This window comes from Sturnira hondurensis, unplaced genomic scaffold (genome assembly GCF_014824575.4).
Source record: "Sturnira hondurensis isolate 20B ecotype Veracruz unplaced genomic scaffold, ASM1482457v3 Scaffold0022136, whole genome shotgun sequence".
Lineage (NCBI taxonomy): Eukaryota > Metazoa > Chordata > Mammalia > Chiroptera > Phyllostomidae > Sturnira > Sturnira hondurensis.
In genome coordinates, this window is record NW_028094767.1 from 3,364,611 (window position 1) to 3,379,862 (window position 15,252).

The window sequence follows — 15,252 nt, forward strand, 5'->3', positions numbered from 1 at the left end:
CTTTACTTTGTTTCGGTTTCTAAAGATAAATGTGGTGTTTACGGTGATTTCCAAAACAAGCTGCCTAAAAAAAACAAACCAACTATTTTACCTGGTATTCAAACAAAGCAGCAGCAATCTAGGCAAACTGACAGCACTAAACGTACTGAGAAACATCTGGAATCCAAGGGAATTTCAACTCCATGCAGATGGTGAAGGGGGATTTGTATCTGGGGCCAAGACGTGCTTAAAGGTCCTGAGATGATAAACACTGAGGCCGCTTGAGCTAACCACATGTCCAGAATGACTGGAGTTGAGTGAAAGGTGAACAAAGACAGTAAGACCTGGAAGTCAGAGAAGCAAGCGAGGCGGGGGCCACACAGGAGATTTGTCCAGTGCTCTCAAGGTGTGCGCTCACATAGCACTTGGGTGGCTTCTGTATGGTGATTAATCTATTCTTAACGAGCTCATGGTCTTGGTCTGCCTGGTCAGTATTAGCCAGATAAAGCTGTGTATAATTTGCAGTATGTATAATATGATACAGTAATATTACTGTAAATCTCTACCACTCAGTCTTTAAAGGACAAGGCCCATCTGTTCCGTGTGGATGTCAGATGCTTCTAGGGCTGTAGTAACCAGACAGCCGGAAATGCTTACTAGGCAGTCTGTCCTCACAGCGCTACAGTATTTTTAAACAAACAAAAATGCTCCTTTTGCATTTGCCAAGGTTTTTGAATAGATTTCATGCCAAGCCCCAAAAGTACAACTTGTAAAAATGTCACAGGTCTAGAGGTTATTTTTAGAAACCTGCATGATGATTCTTTGGCTTTTATGGTTTTCCCTCAATTATTTTCCAGGTTAACCCCACAAGCTATTAAGCCTACAATGGCCCTTTCCTCTTCCCATTTGCCAAAGAGATTTATAATAAAAGAAATATAGTCGTCAAGAAGCTAAAAATAGTATCATTCAGAATATTTCTGGGAGACGAATGGGATAAATTCCCTTGATGATATGTTTAGAATATTTCAAGCCTTTTCCAGTGATGCAGTAATCCTCTCTCATAATCTGAAAGAGGCAAAGTGTTTTCTTTCGCCACCATGAACTTTAAGTCATCTAAAGTTGCAAGTTGGGAAAAGAGATTCATCTGTGCTGAACACTGACCTTCATTTTTCCAGCCCTTCTGTGGCTAATAGTTATTCTCTGGTAAGAAGTCTGGTATTGTTATGAGTGACTTTAATACCTGCCTGTCATATCTGTTCAGTTCACTTAATCACAGTTGACCTTTTCAGCAAAACATTTGCTAATATGACATCAGTTTTCCTCTTGCCCAGTGGGTGGAAATGTAAGCAATAGTAAGTTCAAGATGGTCTTTTAAATAATTTGCTTGTTAAACTTAACAAGGTTGCCAAAAAAACTTAAGAGGTTTATGGTCACTGAAGCCTCCTACCTGTGCCATACTCTGTTTTGGCCAAAGTAAAAGGAAGTCAGGGCATTCAGATGCTGAACTTCTCACTGTTGTAAATTGTTTGTTCAGTCCGTGTTATGGACTGAATTTTGTCCTCTCAAATTCATAGGTGGAAGTCCTAACCCCCAGTACCTCAGAACATAAATATTTGGAGACAGGGCCTTTACAGAGGTGATTAAGTTAAACGAAGGCTGCTGGGGAGGCCCTCATTGTATCTAACTGGAGCCCTTACAGGAAGAGGCCATCAGGATACACAGAGAGACCACCGTTGAAGAGGCAGCAAGAAGGCAGCCATCTGCAAGTCAAGGATGAGGCCTCTGAGGAAGCCACACCCACCCACATCCTGATCTGGGACTCCCTGCCTCCAAAACCGTGAGGACATAAGTACAAATTTCTGTCGTCCACCCATCCAGTCTGTGGGTTTATTTATTTATTTACTTTAATGTTGGCTCAAGCAAAGTAATACATCTAGGGAGTAAGATACTGTCATTTTAACACTTTAGAGTCATCTTATTTAATAAATGTAATGATGTCTATGTAATTTAAAGCATCTAAAGATAAAAAAATCACCTATGATTTAGTCTGAGGGTGAAACTGAGCCTCGAATAATAGGATGAATGTGTTTCAGGTCTTCTTTACTTAAAAGGGGTCTGAAGTGTTAGATGAAGATAGCTAAGTAACTTATGAACAACTCTTGATGTCCAAAAGTATAAGGCCTCTGATTTATTTGCTAGGAATAATGTATCACATTTAGATGGAATCTGTTTTATTTATTCTTGTTTAGGGTTTAAATTAATATTTTAAATAAGGCTGGATTTCATTTATTCAGTATAAACCTAGAATATCTCCTTATAATTTTCCATCCTGACTGTAAAAATTAAACAATACTTAAGGCTGAAACCTAGAGAGAAGCAAATGTTTTATACTATGTTTCATGTTTTCTTTAAAAATGTTTTGTTTAAACTCAAGATATTACTCTTTAGGTGATCTTTCCTCCTATCCAATTTCAAAAGGCAGCCCAATTCTCCACGTGGTGGATGGACGGGAGTGGTTTGGGGGGCAGCCCTGGAAGCCGGATGTCTGGGTTCCAGGGCGGCCAGCTATATGCTGGACTGCTTATTAGTTCCGTGCCTGCAGGCAGCTTCCTCAGCCCCTCTGTGCCTCTCTCTCTCACCTGTGGAATGGTGGAGGGGATGACAATACCTTGTTCCTCGGATTATCCTGAGGAGCAAATAAGACAATCCATGTAAAGCACTCAGCACAGTGTCTAGCACCTAAATTATCTGTTGTTACACAATCAGATCTTAAAGTATTTTGCATAGATTAGACCTCTAAGTTGCCGGATGCTAATTCCCCTAGCTCTGCTCAAAGCACAGCTTTCTGTGCCTCATATCTAACTAAACGTGCCATTCCGAACGGAGCATAATGAAGTTGCAACATGCCAGAGACTACTCACACCCCAGCATCCATTCTTACCCCTCTTTCGTGGAGACAGAACTTCCGTCACTCTTCCGGCAAAGGACTGACCACGTTTCCCCTCTCTTCTCCCCTCCTGATGGCACAGGGTCAGGACAGTGGAGCTGCAGTGGCTGCTTCTCGCCTCAGGACGGGAGCATGTGATGCCGGCAGAGCCTGTGGCCCTGACGGGTTGGAGCCACTATCCCAGCACCAGACTGGACTGTGCACCTGGACTGCTATGTGACCACCTTGACCAAGCCACTGCATCCAGGGGTATCTTTTTACAGCAGCCTATCCTACGTCATAGTACACAGTATTCTAAACAAAACCCGGTGAATTTAAAACCTAAAATAGTAGCTTTGTGAAGAGTACTCTCTGTTCTTAATCTTTAGATCCAAGATTTGGGTTACTAAATTGGTTCTCTATAGTAGTTTCATACTTAACAGAATAGGCTCCTCTTCTTACAACAGAGTTAGTGGAAATTCTTCTTCCCTATGAAGTCTCAGAGAATGCAGGATTAGAGGGAGAGAACCCAGAAATAAATAGTGTTGATTAAATGTCGTCATTGCATAAGGTGCCCTGCAGGGAACAAGGAACAGAGGTGTCCTTCCCTATAGCAGCCACTATTCTGAAATAAACAGGCACTCACGACATTTCGATTACGGAGCACTGGTGGGTATGGATGGGAATGAGGGTCTGAGATCACAAAGGAAGTGAGTGGGGCTTTTCTCTGTACTCTACAATACAGAGTAGGTTCTCTGTGCCTCTCACCACATCCCTTGAAACAAATTAGATGGGTTCTAATAAAAAGTGAAAGGGCCTGATTTGAAATATGAGCTATGTGGCAACAAGAAATTCTTTGAGGAGACTGACTTGATGCGGCAACTTAAAGAGGCAGGCAGGGATTTGGACACGAAAGTGCAGCTAATCGGGGGGAGACCTGTCATATATAACTAGTCACCACTGACGGCTGGCCCCACGATGAAATCCAAAGCCACATCAGACATTCTAAGCAGAGGGTGCAGGGGGGCAACCGCGTAGCTCCTGACCTGGGGAACATACTGTAGCTTTAACCAGCAGCAAAGCAGGGACTTACCTATCACATTCAGGCCTAGGCTTTCCCAGGCCACAGTGGAGAGGCAGAGGGCGTGTGTGTGTGTGTGTGTGTGTGTGTGTGTGTAAGGAGGGGCACCTACTTGGAATACGTTCGGAGACAATTACTGAAAGACAGGAATAAATGCTGTCCATACGGATGCTCTGGAGATAGAATGCAATGGGTCTGACTAGCTCTTACAGGCAGACTTCACGTTACAGGGACTTTTTGTCTCCCTCCCAGCATTGGCTGCGATTTCCTAAAAAAACTGCATGGGTATAAAGGGTCTGTCTGTATATAAAATAAAATTTGAAAAACATTAAATTGTAAAATGTGTTAATCAATAAAGACAGTTAATCAGAACATGTTCTACAAAAGGTGCTGTGAAAAGAGTCTCAGTATAGCCCTCAAACCCTCCACTTGTGGTTTAAAGGGCCCGCCCTGGCCCTTGTACAGCCTCACCCCCTCGTATAGCATGTAGCCTTCCCTTCCCCACGATCAAGAGGGTGCACCCATCCAGATCCCATGCCCACCTGGAACCCACATCTGTCCTTCTGAACTAAGCCTCCAGACCCTAGAATCACCTGCTCAAATGGCCCCAAGTCCACATACAAGGCTAGCCCACCTGTCTGTCTGGGACCTGGCCTCTGAGGATCAAAAGCAACACCAATGTGCACACCCCGAAGTCTGAGTGGGTGTGGCCATACTTAAACATGTGTGCAAGACCCCTTGGGGTGCAGGACAGAGCCAGTGGGTGGGGATAGAAGGGGCTGAGCAGCACATCTCGGTATGAGATGGGGGTTAGCCTAGTTCAAGCACAGAACTCTGAGCAGTCAGAATTCTAAACTGAAATGTTGACACCTTGGTCACTACAAAGATATTTTGTCAAAGTAGAAAACCAAAAACCAATTTAGCATTTTGTTAGCTTGGCTTATAGCTTTTAAACGAAAAATAGCATGTGGGCTTGCATGCCTTGATCAGGGATTTGGAAAAGCCTAGAACCTCTCATTCATAAACTGCCTCAGGCTTCCTAATGCAATGAATCCCTCAGTTTTATCCATTTGAAGAATTATCACTAAAAGAAAACAGTTGGGTATTTTTGTAAGGAGTTTTGGTCAGGCTTGAAAAGACTTGTGATGAATTCTGACGATTAAAAACCGGAGGAAGTCCTATGTGCATCAGCTATTCCTATTCCCTGTGCTAGAGTCCACCACCCCCCGATATCAGTTCAGGAAACTTGGGGGGTCCAAGAAGAAGGAAGGGGGTTCACAGAAGCATAGGTCTAATGGGACTGCGCATCTCTGAAGACGCATCCCCACTCCTCTGTCCCTCGGGCTGACGAGCGGGACACTGGCCCGTGGGGCCGCGAAGCCTGTGGACCCAGGAAGCACACTCTTCAGGGAAACCAGGGAGGCAGCAGCAGGGCGAGACAAAGAGGTCCGATGCAGCAGCCTCGCACTTTGCAGAACAAAACAGGCTGAGCCAGCACACACTGTACTGTCTGGTTTATGACCACATAATTGGGTATTTGTCTAAGAATTTTTAATACCAAGTGAAAACATTATTTACTAAGATTTGATTTAAGCAAAGTCTCCAAAGAAAACTGCAGTACAAGATCAGCCTTTTTAAAACTATGAAACTGGAAATCGTATTTTAACTCCAGAATTTTCAGGAAAATGAGAAAGTAAATTTCAGAGGCCCTAACAGCTATTGCTTTTCTCTTGCATTTATAAAATAGGAGGTAAGAAATGCTGGTGGTCAGAGAGAGCACTGTACTATTGGTGGCAGTAAAACAAACAATCCAGTCTCCACTTCTTCAGTAAGGGCGCTCAGAATTGTATTGGCAGATGGGATATTTTAATTCCACTGGCAAAGATTACAACTGTGTGCACCAGCGAACTTCAGGCAATCAGCAGCGAGAGAGTGGTGCAGAGAGCCCAGGCAGGCGGTATCTCAGTTACCAACAGCCCGTGCTCATTGGCCCAGCCTGCCCAACCTCGCCCCGTGGCCCCTAGAGACCCACAGACAACACGGGAGAGTCTGTGTGTCATTCTGGAAGAAGCAGAACTAACTGTGAAAGTCAGAACCACTGTACTCAAGCACAGTAGTTGCTACCACCTGGAAATGTTCCACATCAGTCCATTATATCATAATTGGAGATTTATTTGGATTTCTGATTACCAACTACATTTAGTTGGTGTGTTAGGTCATGAGCTTAATTTCTTTCTAATACTCAGTTGAAATACCTAGAGGATTGGAATTAAAAATTAAAAAGAGTTATATCTATTTACTGACTGATTGGAAAGGTAATTTATGGTTTAAAGGAGGGAAACGGTATTTGGGATTAGCTAGTAGGCATAGAAGGAGTATTAAATTCAGGAGAAATTTGGAAGATTCTGAGAGGAGAGAGGAGAATGAATCAGTAAGTGGGGGTTGGGGAGAGGAAGAAAAAGAAATAGCTCAACTTTCTTGTGGCAAAAAGACCACAGGTGTGAGGGCGGCCATTAGCATGGTGGGATTCTGAATAGGTTGTCCTTATAAAGCAAAATGCTCTGATGACCGCGTTTCAGTCTGGCACCCAGATCGAAACACACCTTGGATTTGAGCAGAACAAGCAGCAAAATAAGAAGGGAAGTGAACAGTGGATATGCGAGGCATGGCCACAAAGACTTGGGGACTAACTTGGTGGCTGTAGCAAGTACAGAGTTATTCCATGACTGGCAAGAATATCATTTATGTACAAAAGGGTTCACCTGATCAGGCCTGGGTGCTTGAGAGACTGGAGACACTGCTGGTGGGCTGCCTCTTTACTGGCTGTGGTTAGAGTCAGTGCTAGATAACAAAACATAAAGTTGCGCCTCCAGAGAGAAAAGGAAAAAAAAACCTTAGTGTGTGGTGGTGAAAATTGGCCAAACAGAATATGAAAAATTTTAGGTCTTTAACTTTTACCCTGCTACCTTCTATCTTTAAAAATTAGGCAAACAAGAACTTAAAATTCGTAATACAATAATCCTAGAATCTATGCTGGTGACAAAAATACACCAGCATAGATTATAAAATAATACAAAAAATAATATAAAAATAATACAAAATTAGGCAAATGAGAACTTAAAACCCATAATACAAAGATCCTAGAATCTATGCTGGTGAAGGGAAATCCCAAGGACTGAGGTTACCCAAGGACAGGACTATATTCCCTGGATTTCAGGGAGTGTGAGGAACTGACGACAGAATGCCAAGCACAGCATTAGGAGATTCTGTAGGGAAGTTATGAGTGTGCCCCAGCAGACGTGTAAGCTTTAGTGGGGTGAGTGTGGCAACAAAAAGGCAGAAAGGAACAATGCATGTAATATTGATATTTAACATGGTTATAGCAAAGTCAATTACTATCTGCCTCTCCTTTCTCAGAGGTTGCTTATTTCTTGCAAGGCATTCATTGTCCTACGTTGATTGTAAATCAGTGATAGTCCTAACAGTCTGAGGAGCTAAGAGTAGCATGTGGTGATACCCACACAAAACATGTTCGATCCTGACTTGGCTACAAGCTGTAGACTGTATTTCTGCGACTCCCACCCTGCATTCAGATACTGAAATCTAACATTCACTATGACGGTACGTGGAGGTGGGGTTGGGGTGGTGAGGGCATCATGAGGTTCGCAAAGCCGTCCTGAGTGGGGTGGGAGCCCTTACGACAGACATCCCCAGGAGCTCACCTGCTCCTTCCACCCTGTGAGGTTATGGCCAAAACAGCCATTTCTAGACCTGGAGGCAGGTCCTCACCAGAACCTGGCTGTGCTGGTCCTGATTCTTGGACTTTCGGCCTCCAGAACTGTGAGAAATGCATTTCTGTGGCTTCTAAACCAACTGGTCTGTGGTGCGTTTGTGATGGCAGCCTGAGAAGACTAAGGCACCACACTGACAAGTGGGAACCAATGAACACGAGTCTGCAGAGTTTAACTTTCTTCCTGGAAGGATAGCACTATGATAAAAGCTATGTGAGTAGAAGTTTTTTCATTACAGCAGAAGTAAATTTATAAGAATATTAAATACTTCATATATGTTGAGGCTTATGCAGTAAAGCAATAAACTAATCTTACATTGGCAATATACATTTAGTCTCAATCTACATCAGACAAGGATTAAAATAATCCAAGAGTAAACATTGGGCTGAAATCCTGAAATGTTTATGATAGGTGGATTAAACTGATATATTTTAGAATGGAATACATCTGAAACTTAGCACCAGAACTTTAAAAATATAGTGGTCCATCCCAACGTTCTGTTTAAAGAACCCAGGGAGGCAAGGTTGCGTCCTTAGCTTGTGGCCACACAGGCCCCTTACAGCCACAGTGGAGAGTAAAGCCTGAGCTGCCTGCTCCCAGTCTAAGCCTGCCCTTTACCGTGGGTGAGACGTCGATTCCATTTTGTAAAAAGAAAAAAAGTCTCATTGTGAAAGCAGTGAAGCGCTGAGTGGACTGTCCTTTGTTCCTAAGACTGTTTCAGAAAGAACACACATTGTCACATCCCATGTGTCTTCATCTTAACTGGCCCAGTCCAGTCACCAGGGACTTGAGGGTCCCTCTGCTACAACGAATCATTGTGTAGTAAGTGGAAGAACCTGGATGCAGCTATACATAGTGCCCTCCGATGAATGGGGCCCAATCACTGCAGATCAGACACAGTTCAGAGAAATCACTCTTAGTGATGGTGTTGTCCTTAGAGACAGGAAAATTTTGTTTGCAATTCTTGAAATTTTCGCTAAAAATGTACACAATAGGAGAACAGTACTGTATGTCCCTGGTGCCCTAGATTCTTGGTAATTTCATTTCAGCTGTATATCGCTACAAAATAAGTTTATATTTTTGAAAGATAATAACCAGCCAAGTCCTAAATCAATGAGAAAAGAAAACATTGTTATGGATTTGAAATCTTTATCTACAGTTTGCTAAATTAAAGGCAAAAAAAACCATTCAAAAATTAAGAAGAATTCTGGAAGGTGAAAATAATTATCTCAGGAAAATATTGAACAATTCTGATAAGAAATGTCTAATTCTGTTAAAGTTAAATACCATGAAAATCTACACCAGCAAGACATTAATTACAGAACAAGATACGCCCTCTACCCTTTATATTTTCCTCTCAAGGGCACTGCAATATGATGTTGATCATATCCCGGCTTTCTTGCAACACACAGTAGAATAATTATCTTAATAAATTCTACCATTTGCAAATATTTTCAACTTCTTGATGAGGGGACCATATTTTGACTTAACAGCATTTATAAAAACACTAGGCTAGTATAGGGCTGAGGAAAGAGTTGAAATGTCAATTAAACAAATTAGCCTAAGAGCTACCTACAACACTCTCTCTCTCTCTCTCTCTCTCTCACACACACACACACACACAAAGAAAAAGGAAAGAAACAGCACTTTCACTGTTAACACACACTTTAAATGTTTTCCATTAAAGTTAAATTGACAAATACAGTTAAAAAATTCAGGTTTTTCACATCAAGGAAAATCTCTCCTTGGGAGAAGGCACATTTTAATTTACCTCAAATCAATTTGTCTTTTATTCTCCTGGGAAGACAGAGTCTCCCATCCTCCCTCCCTCCCAGCTTGACTCCTTACGGGAACCTCCGCTCTCTTCCTGTGTTAGCACAGGGCCTCCCCCCCCCCACCGCCCCCCACCGCAGCATCCCTCCTGTAAGCTCTCCCTTCTTTTCCATCCTATTCTCTTAAATTCTATTTTTAAAACCCAAGAACTTAAAAAGTTTCTCCATACATAAATTGTTTATAAACATATATACCGGTCTGCTTTCTATACATTTTTTCTAACATACAGACACACACACACCCTTCATTTCCCAAATATGTATTAAGCATTTAAGCAGTGTTGTTACAGGCCCCAGTGAATTGCAAACTGAAAGATGCTTACAGCCTGCTGGGGGAGGAGAACATGCAAGCAATTTGGGCACGGTGAGGAGTGCAGCATGCCTAGGTGGGTGATGGGGACATGGCATGAAGTGAACATTTCTGTTGGGTGAACGAAGGAATTTCCCACTAGAGAAGGAGATACTAGAGTTGTATCTGGAAGGTTAAACAAAAATTTGCTAAAGAGTTGAAGAAGGGAAAGAGCTGTGTGGCAAGACTGTGGGGCAAAGCTCCCCAGAAGGCGCTCCATTCAGTAATCAGAAGAGTTGTGTTTTCAATTTCTTACTCTGTGTGTGTGTGTGTGTGTGTGTGTGTGTGTGTGAGTGTGTGTCATTATATCAGAGATACTTGCAATCTTCTTTAAATTGTACTTTAAAGGTTCACAGTCAAAACCACTGGTTTTTTCACAGTGCACATTCTCTTGGGACCTCTGGAGCTAGGAGGAAAGAGGGGGCCATAGCCACGTTCCTGCCACCTTGGAAATCTCGGAAACGAGTGAGAANAAAGCTCCCCAGAAGGCACTCCATTCAGTAATCAGAAGAGTTGTGTTTTCAATTTCTTACTTTGTGTGTGTGTGTGTGAGAGAGAGTGTGTGTCATTATATAAGAGATACTTGCAATCTTCTTTAAATTGTACTTTAAAGGTTCACAGTCAAAACCACTGTTTTTTTCACAGTGCACATTCTCTTGGGACCTCTGGAGCTAGGAGGAAAGAGGGGGCCATAGCCACGTTCCTGCCACCTTGGAAATCTCGGAAACGAGTGAGAAAGTGCTGCAAAGAGAGGAACAGCCAAGGGTTCTGTCAACTATTTAATCTTTTCTATCTTTTAGTTAACTCTCCTTCTGCTTTTTAAGGAATACATATGCTGAGTGAAATAAGCCAGGTGTTGAAAGACAAATACCATATGATCTCACCTTTAACAGGAAGCTAAACAACAAAACAAATAAGCAAGCAAAATATAACCAAAGACACTGAAATAGAGAACAAGGGGACAGCGACCAGAGGGGGGGGGGAATTTCAGGGGAAATAGGGGAGGGATTTAGAGGAACAAATATAAAGGACACATGGACAACAACCAAGAAGGGTGGAAATGGGAGGGGGGCGGAGCACAGGGAGGTGCATTGAGATGGGAGTAATAGACAGAAAAGTGTACTTGAGAAATAATTAAATAAATAAAAAAAGAAATACATATCCATTGTTTCAGAGAGAGAGAAAGGAAGGGGGAAAGAGGAAAACATCCATGTGAGAGAAATATCAGTCACCTCCCACATGTGTCCCTGTCAGGACTGAACCTGCAACCCAGGCCTGTGTCCTCACTGGGAATCAAAAAGGCAACCTTTTAGTCTGTGGGATGACACTCCAACCAACTGAGCCACACTGGCCGGGCAGTTAACTCATTAATCTGCCCCTTAAAAGCAGTTTCTCCCCAGAATTCATTTTTGACGTAGAAGTTTACAGCCTTCTCTGAGATCTCCCACCAGCTCTCTTGACTGGCATGGATGTTGCCTCCCTGCGGATATCTCCCATACCAATAACTTTACTGAGCTTCAGCTCTGAATTTCTAATACACTGCTGGCCATTTTCATTTAGGAAGTCCTACCAGAACCTTGGACTTCACAGCATTTTCGAGGTTTTTGATAATTTTATGGTATATTGACTTGACTAGGCTACAGTTTCCAGTTACTCCACCAAACACAAATTAAGGTGTAGCTACGAAGGTATTTTGTAGGTGTGATTAGAAGTTTATAACCAGTTGACTTTAACTAAGAGAGATTATTTCAGATACTGTGGATGGGCCTGGTTCAGTGAGTTGAACGGCTCTAAGGGCAGAAGGGAGGTTTCCCTGATGAAGAAACTCTGCCCGTGGTCTGCAGCTTCAGCCGGTGTCTGAGCTCGGCCCAGCCCTTCCGCACACCTGCCCTGTGAACTTCAGACATGCCGAGCCGGCCCCCACAGTCGCTTAAGCCAATTCCTTGTAATAGATCTCTATTCTGCTTCTCTGGTTGGACCCTGACTGGTAGAGGTTTATAGACCTCCCGGCCTTCTGTACTAATTTCCCATTTCTGTTAAAAAAAACTTTCCATCTTTCCATTATCAAACACCATCACCACTGCTACACTTACTGCCTTATCTCTTCTGCCTGTTCTTTCCTTGCTGTTTCAGTTGGTCTCCCCATGGTGAGATTCCTGTCATTCTAACTGGGTTTGTACAACCACAACAGATTAATTTTCATAAGGATACTGGTCTCTTCCTTTCTCACTGGCTTTCCCACCACCCAGCACATCACATCCAGCACGCCCATATTTCATTCCCACCAGCTCAGCCATATTTCTCTCTCTCTCTGCTCCCTGAGGGCAGCCTGCCCCGCCCTCCGCCATGCTGGTAACACCCTGTTCTCTCTCCAGGAGCTGACACTGTCTGCCTCCAGGTTTTTCCCTATGCCTCCCACCAACTTCGGAAGTGCTTCCTATCTTTTCCCTACCAGTCCCTTAAGTCGCCTCAAAGCATCTCTACCTACAGCCCAGTCTGAGCAGCCAAGCCTGGACCACTTGCTCTCTAAACTCCTATCGTGGTTACTTCCCTATCGGCAAATTGGTAATTGACTATGCACTGCTCTACGAAAACACTTACATTAATGTGACAGACCTTCAATAAAATCTTTTACTTTTATGTAACTTTTCATATGAATATATTTTTTATATCTCTTCCATTGAATACTTTGTGAAAAAGCTGGGCTCAGCAAATGTTGATCCAGTGAGTTGATGATGGACTCAGTTATTAAAGCTCACAGTATTAATTATACATAGCTTCACAGAAGCCCAAAGTGGTTTCTATTAATTGGTCAACCAGGTAAAAAAAAAATTCCAGACCACACTGATTCTGTACTGTTGGTCTTACACTAACTTTAAAGTGGGAGGGAGAAAAAATAAACTTTTTTTACTGCCCATTGATAATAAGCACAGACAAGAAACCAGAGGACATTTCACTCAGCTGGTTCATATGATGGCACAACACAAACAGATGTTAAGATTCTTTCTAATACAAATAAACTAAGTTAGGAGTTAGGGAAGGAAAAGATATAAATCTCCAACGTTCTAAGTGTACTTCTACCTTCTTTCCATGAAGCCCCGCTTCTTAAGATAAATGTTGTGTTGACTGAAACTAAAATTAGGGATTAATTCTTTCCAAGTACTACTCAGAATATAAACTAAGAAATAATATAAAAATAGTATAACATAATACAAAAATAATATTAAAAGCCCATAAGCAATATGTGGAAGACTTTCTTTGATAATGTATACAATGCTTTAAATGTCTTCCATCAGATTCCGATTGAGTTTTTTTTTTAAAGAAGGAAGAAAGGAAGTTACTTGGTTTTACCTACGCACATAATTACATGGTTAACCTTTGGAGAACAGCACTGGGTTGAGTATACATAAGGCTGTCCTTTCCCCTGGTACACAGAGAGTGAAGACAACACTTGCAATTTCAGCCAGACTGTGTGTTGACAACAGCATGAGTGAATAAGAAAACAAATTAAGAAAAACAGTTACCAGAATACACGTCTCACAATTTATCCAAAAGCATAAAATAAGTCTGTTTTTGAAATTTGTTTACATTCTTTACATGTATATTTTTTTCCTGATCTAAAAATAATTAAAACAAAGTTCTTACTTGAGAATTTTAATTGTTTTCTCTGAAATACTGTTGGGAAAGATCTTCATAAAAAAGTAGTGTTAAGGAGAAAGTATAACTTATTTTAAATAACACAGTAGATATGATTCACTGTAAGTTATTCAAACAAAAATGTTACACTTTTATGGTCCATGGCTGAACGTGACAAAATGAGAGGAAAATATTTGGGGCCCAATTAGAAAATAAGATTTATAGCTTCAAAATGCAGAACAAATATGCTTCTAAATTTCCATATTTGCATTTAATTATGTGTGAAAGGGCTATAGGTATGCAACAAGATGTCACAATTTTAAATAAAAATAAAATTACTTTTATAAAATATAACTTTGTGATGCGTGTTTTGGTACTAATAAGTGAAGAACTGTCCAATATCAAATTCATCATTTAAATCCTTTAACTATAGATTTGAAGTTAACCATATTTAGACATAATCATATACATTATAAAATTTTATACAGTAGCAATATTGTTCTATTATACCACATAATAATTTTTACACTTTTATTTTTCATTAAATTATTAGTACTCTCAAGCACAACACTACCTTTGTTTGAAAACTGTTAAGACATCACTGAAAGCTCCAAACACAGAAATCTGGCTTCTGGTTCTAGTTTCATGAAAAGTTTTAAATGAACAGCCTCCTATTAGGACTTAATAAATTCAGACATGTAACATGGACTTACCTTGTTTATCTTGAGAAAATTAAGGATCAGCATTAAGTCGGTCTCAGGAGAAGACTGAAAGCTGAAGGAGCTCTGACCCGGCTTAAGTAACTTGTGCTGCCTCTGGGCAGGACATCGGAGGGAGCTCTCTGCCAGGTCCTGTCTCCTCTCTCCCCCTCCCTCCCCCACAACCTCTCTTTCTCCTCCTCCCTCCTCTCTCCACACATACACGCAGTATGATTGAACTGCTTCTGCCAAGAGGGTTTTTTTCTAGCTAGCTTATTATAAAATTATGAAATGAAAAATCACTCAGTAATTTGCTAAATATCATCTCGTAAATTTGAAAACGTTAAACAGCTACAATTTGTAAACACAGTTTTAAACAAACTACATAATGAAGTCATTTAAGTGAAATGAAATAAAAATATGTTGCTTACTTTATTAAATTCTATGTGGCTTCTCTAGTTATGTAAGAAATATCAGGGAAGTAATGCTCAGGGCTAATAAATTACGTCCTATTAAAGAGCTTTCCTGTGAGCAAGAGTGGGGTCCCACGGTGATGTTTTACATCTTACCCACTTGGCACTTGCAATGCACGTGTGACCCACATATGCTGCCAACACACTCGCTTGTGGACTGCGCTGCTTCAGCACGCATGCGGCCAGCTGCCTGCCCGGCCCCCTTGCCCACCCCACCCTCCTGCCAGCACTGGGATGAGAGGAACAGTACAGCACAGGGGAAAAAAGGGTCTACCTTTCTTTGAGCACTTTTACGTGCCAAGCCCCACGCTCAGTGTTTTACACACATTTCCATTAGCCCTCACTGTTTTTTACGGGTACTGGTGTTGCTGCAGTTTACAAGTGTAAGAACCGGAACTCAGGAGTTTAAGTAGCAGTTTGTATGTGCTACAACTGTCACTGCCAGCAAACGCCGCCCCCACCCCCCCCGCCCAAAGAAAAGCAAATT

The 15,252-nt window shown here is 41.8% G+C and overlaps 1 protein-coding gene across 18 annotated transcripts in view; it reads right to left on the reverse strand.

Annotated features, from left to right (window-relative positions):
- Positions 1 to 15,252, reverse strand: part of RIMS1 (regulating synaptic membrane exocytosis 1) — a 230,686-nt gene that overhangs the window by 18,372 nt on the left and 197,062 nt on the right. Inside the window, exon 1 of one of the 18 annotated variants that reach the window (XM_037034299.1) lies at positions 14,308 to 14,425. The exons of 16 other annotated variants lie outside the window; for them this stretch is intronic. The gene's annotated coding sequence lies outside the window, so the exon portion shown is untranslated. Of the gene's footprint in view, positions 1 to 2,920; positions 2,943 to 14,307; positions 14,426 to 15,252 lie in introns of those variants that run through there. One more of the 18 variants, XM_037034300.1, reaches the window with a different exon arrangement.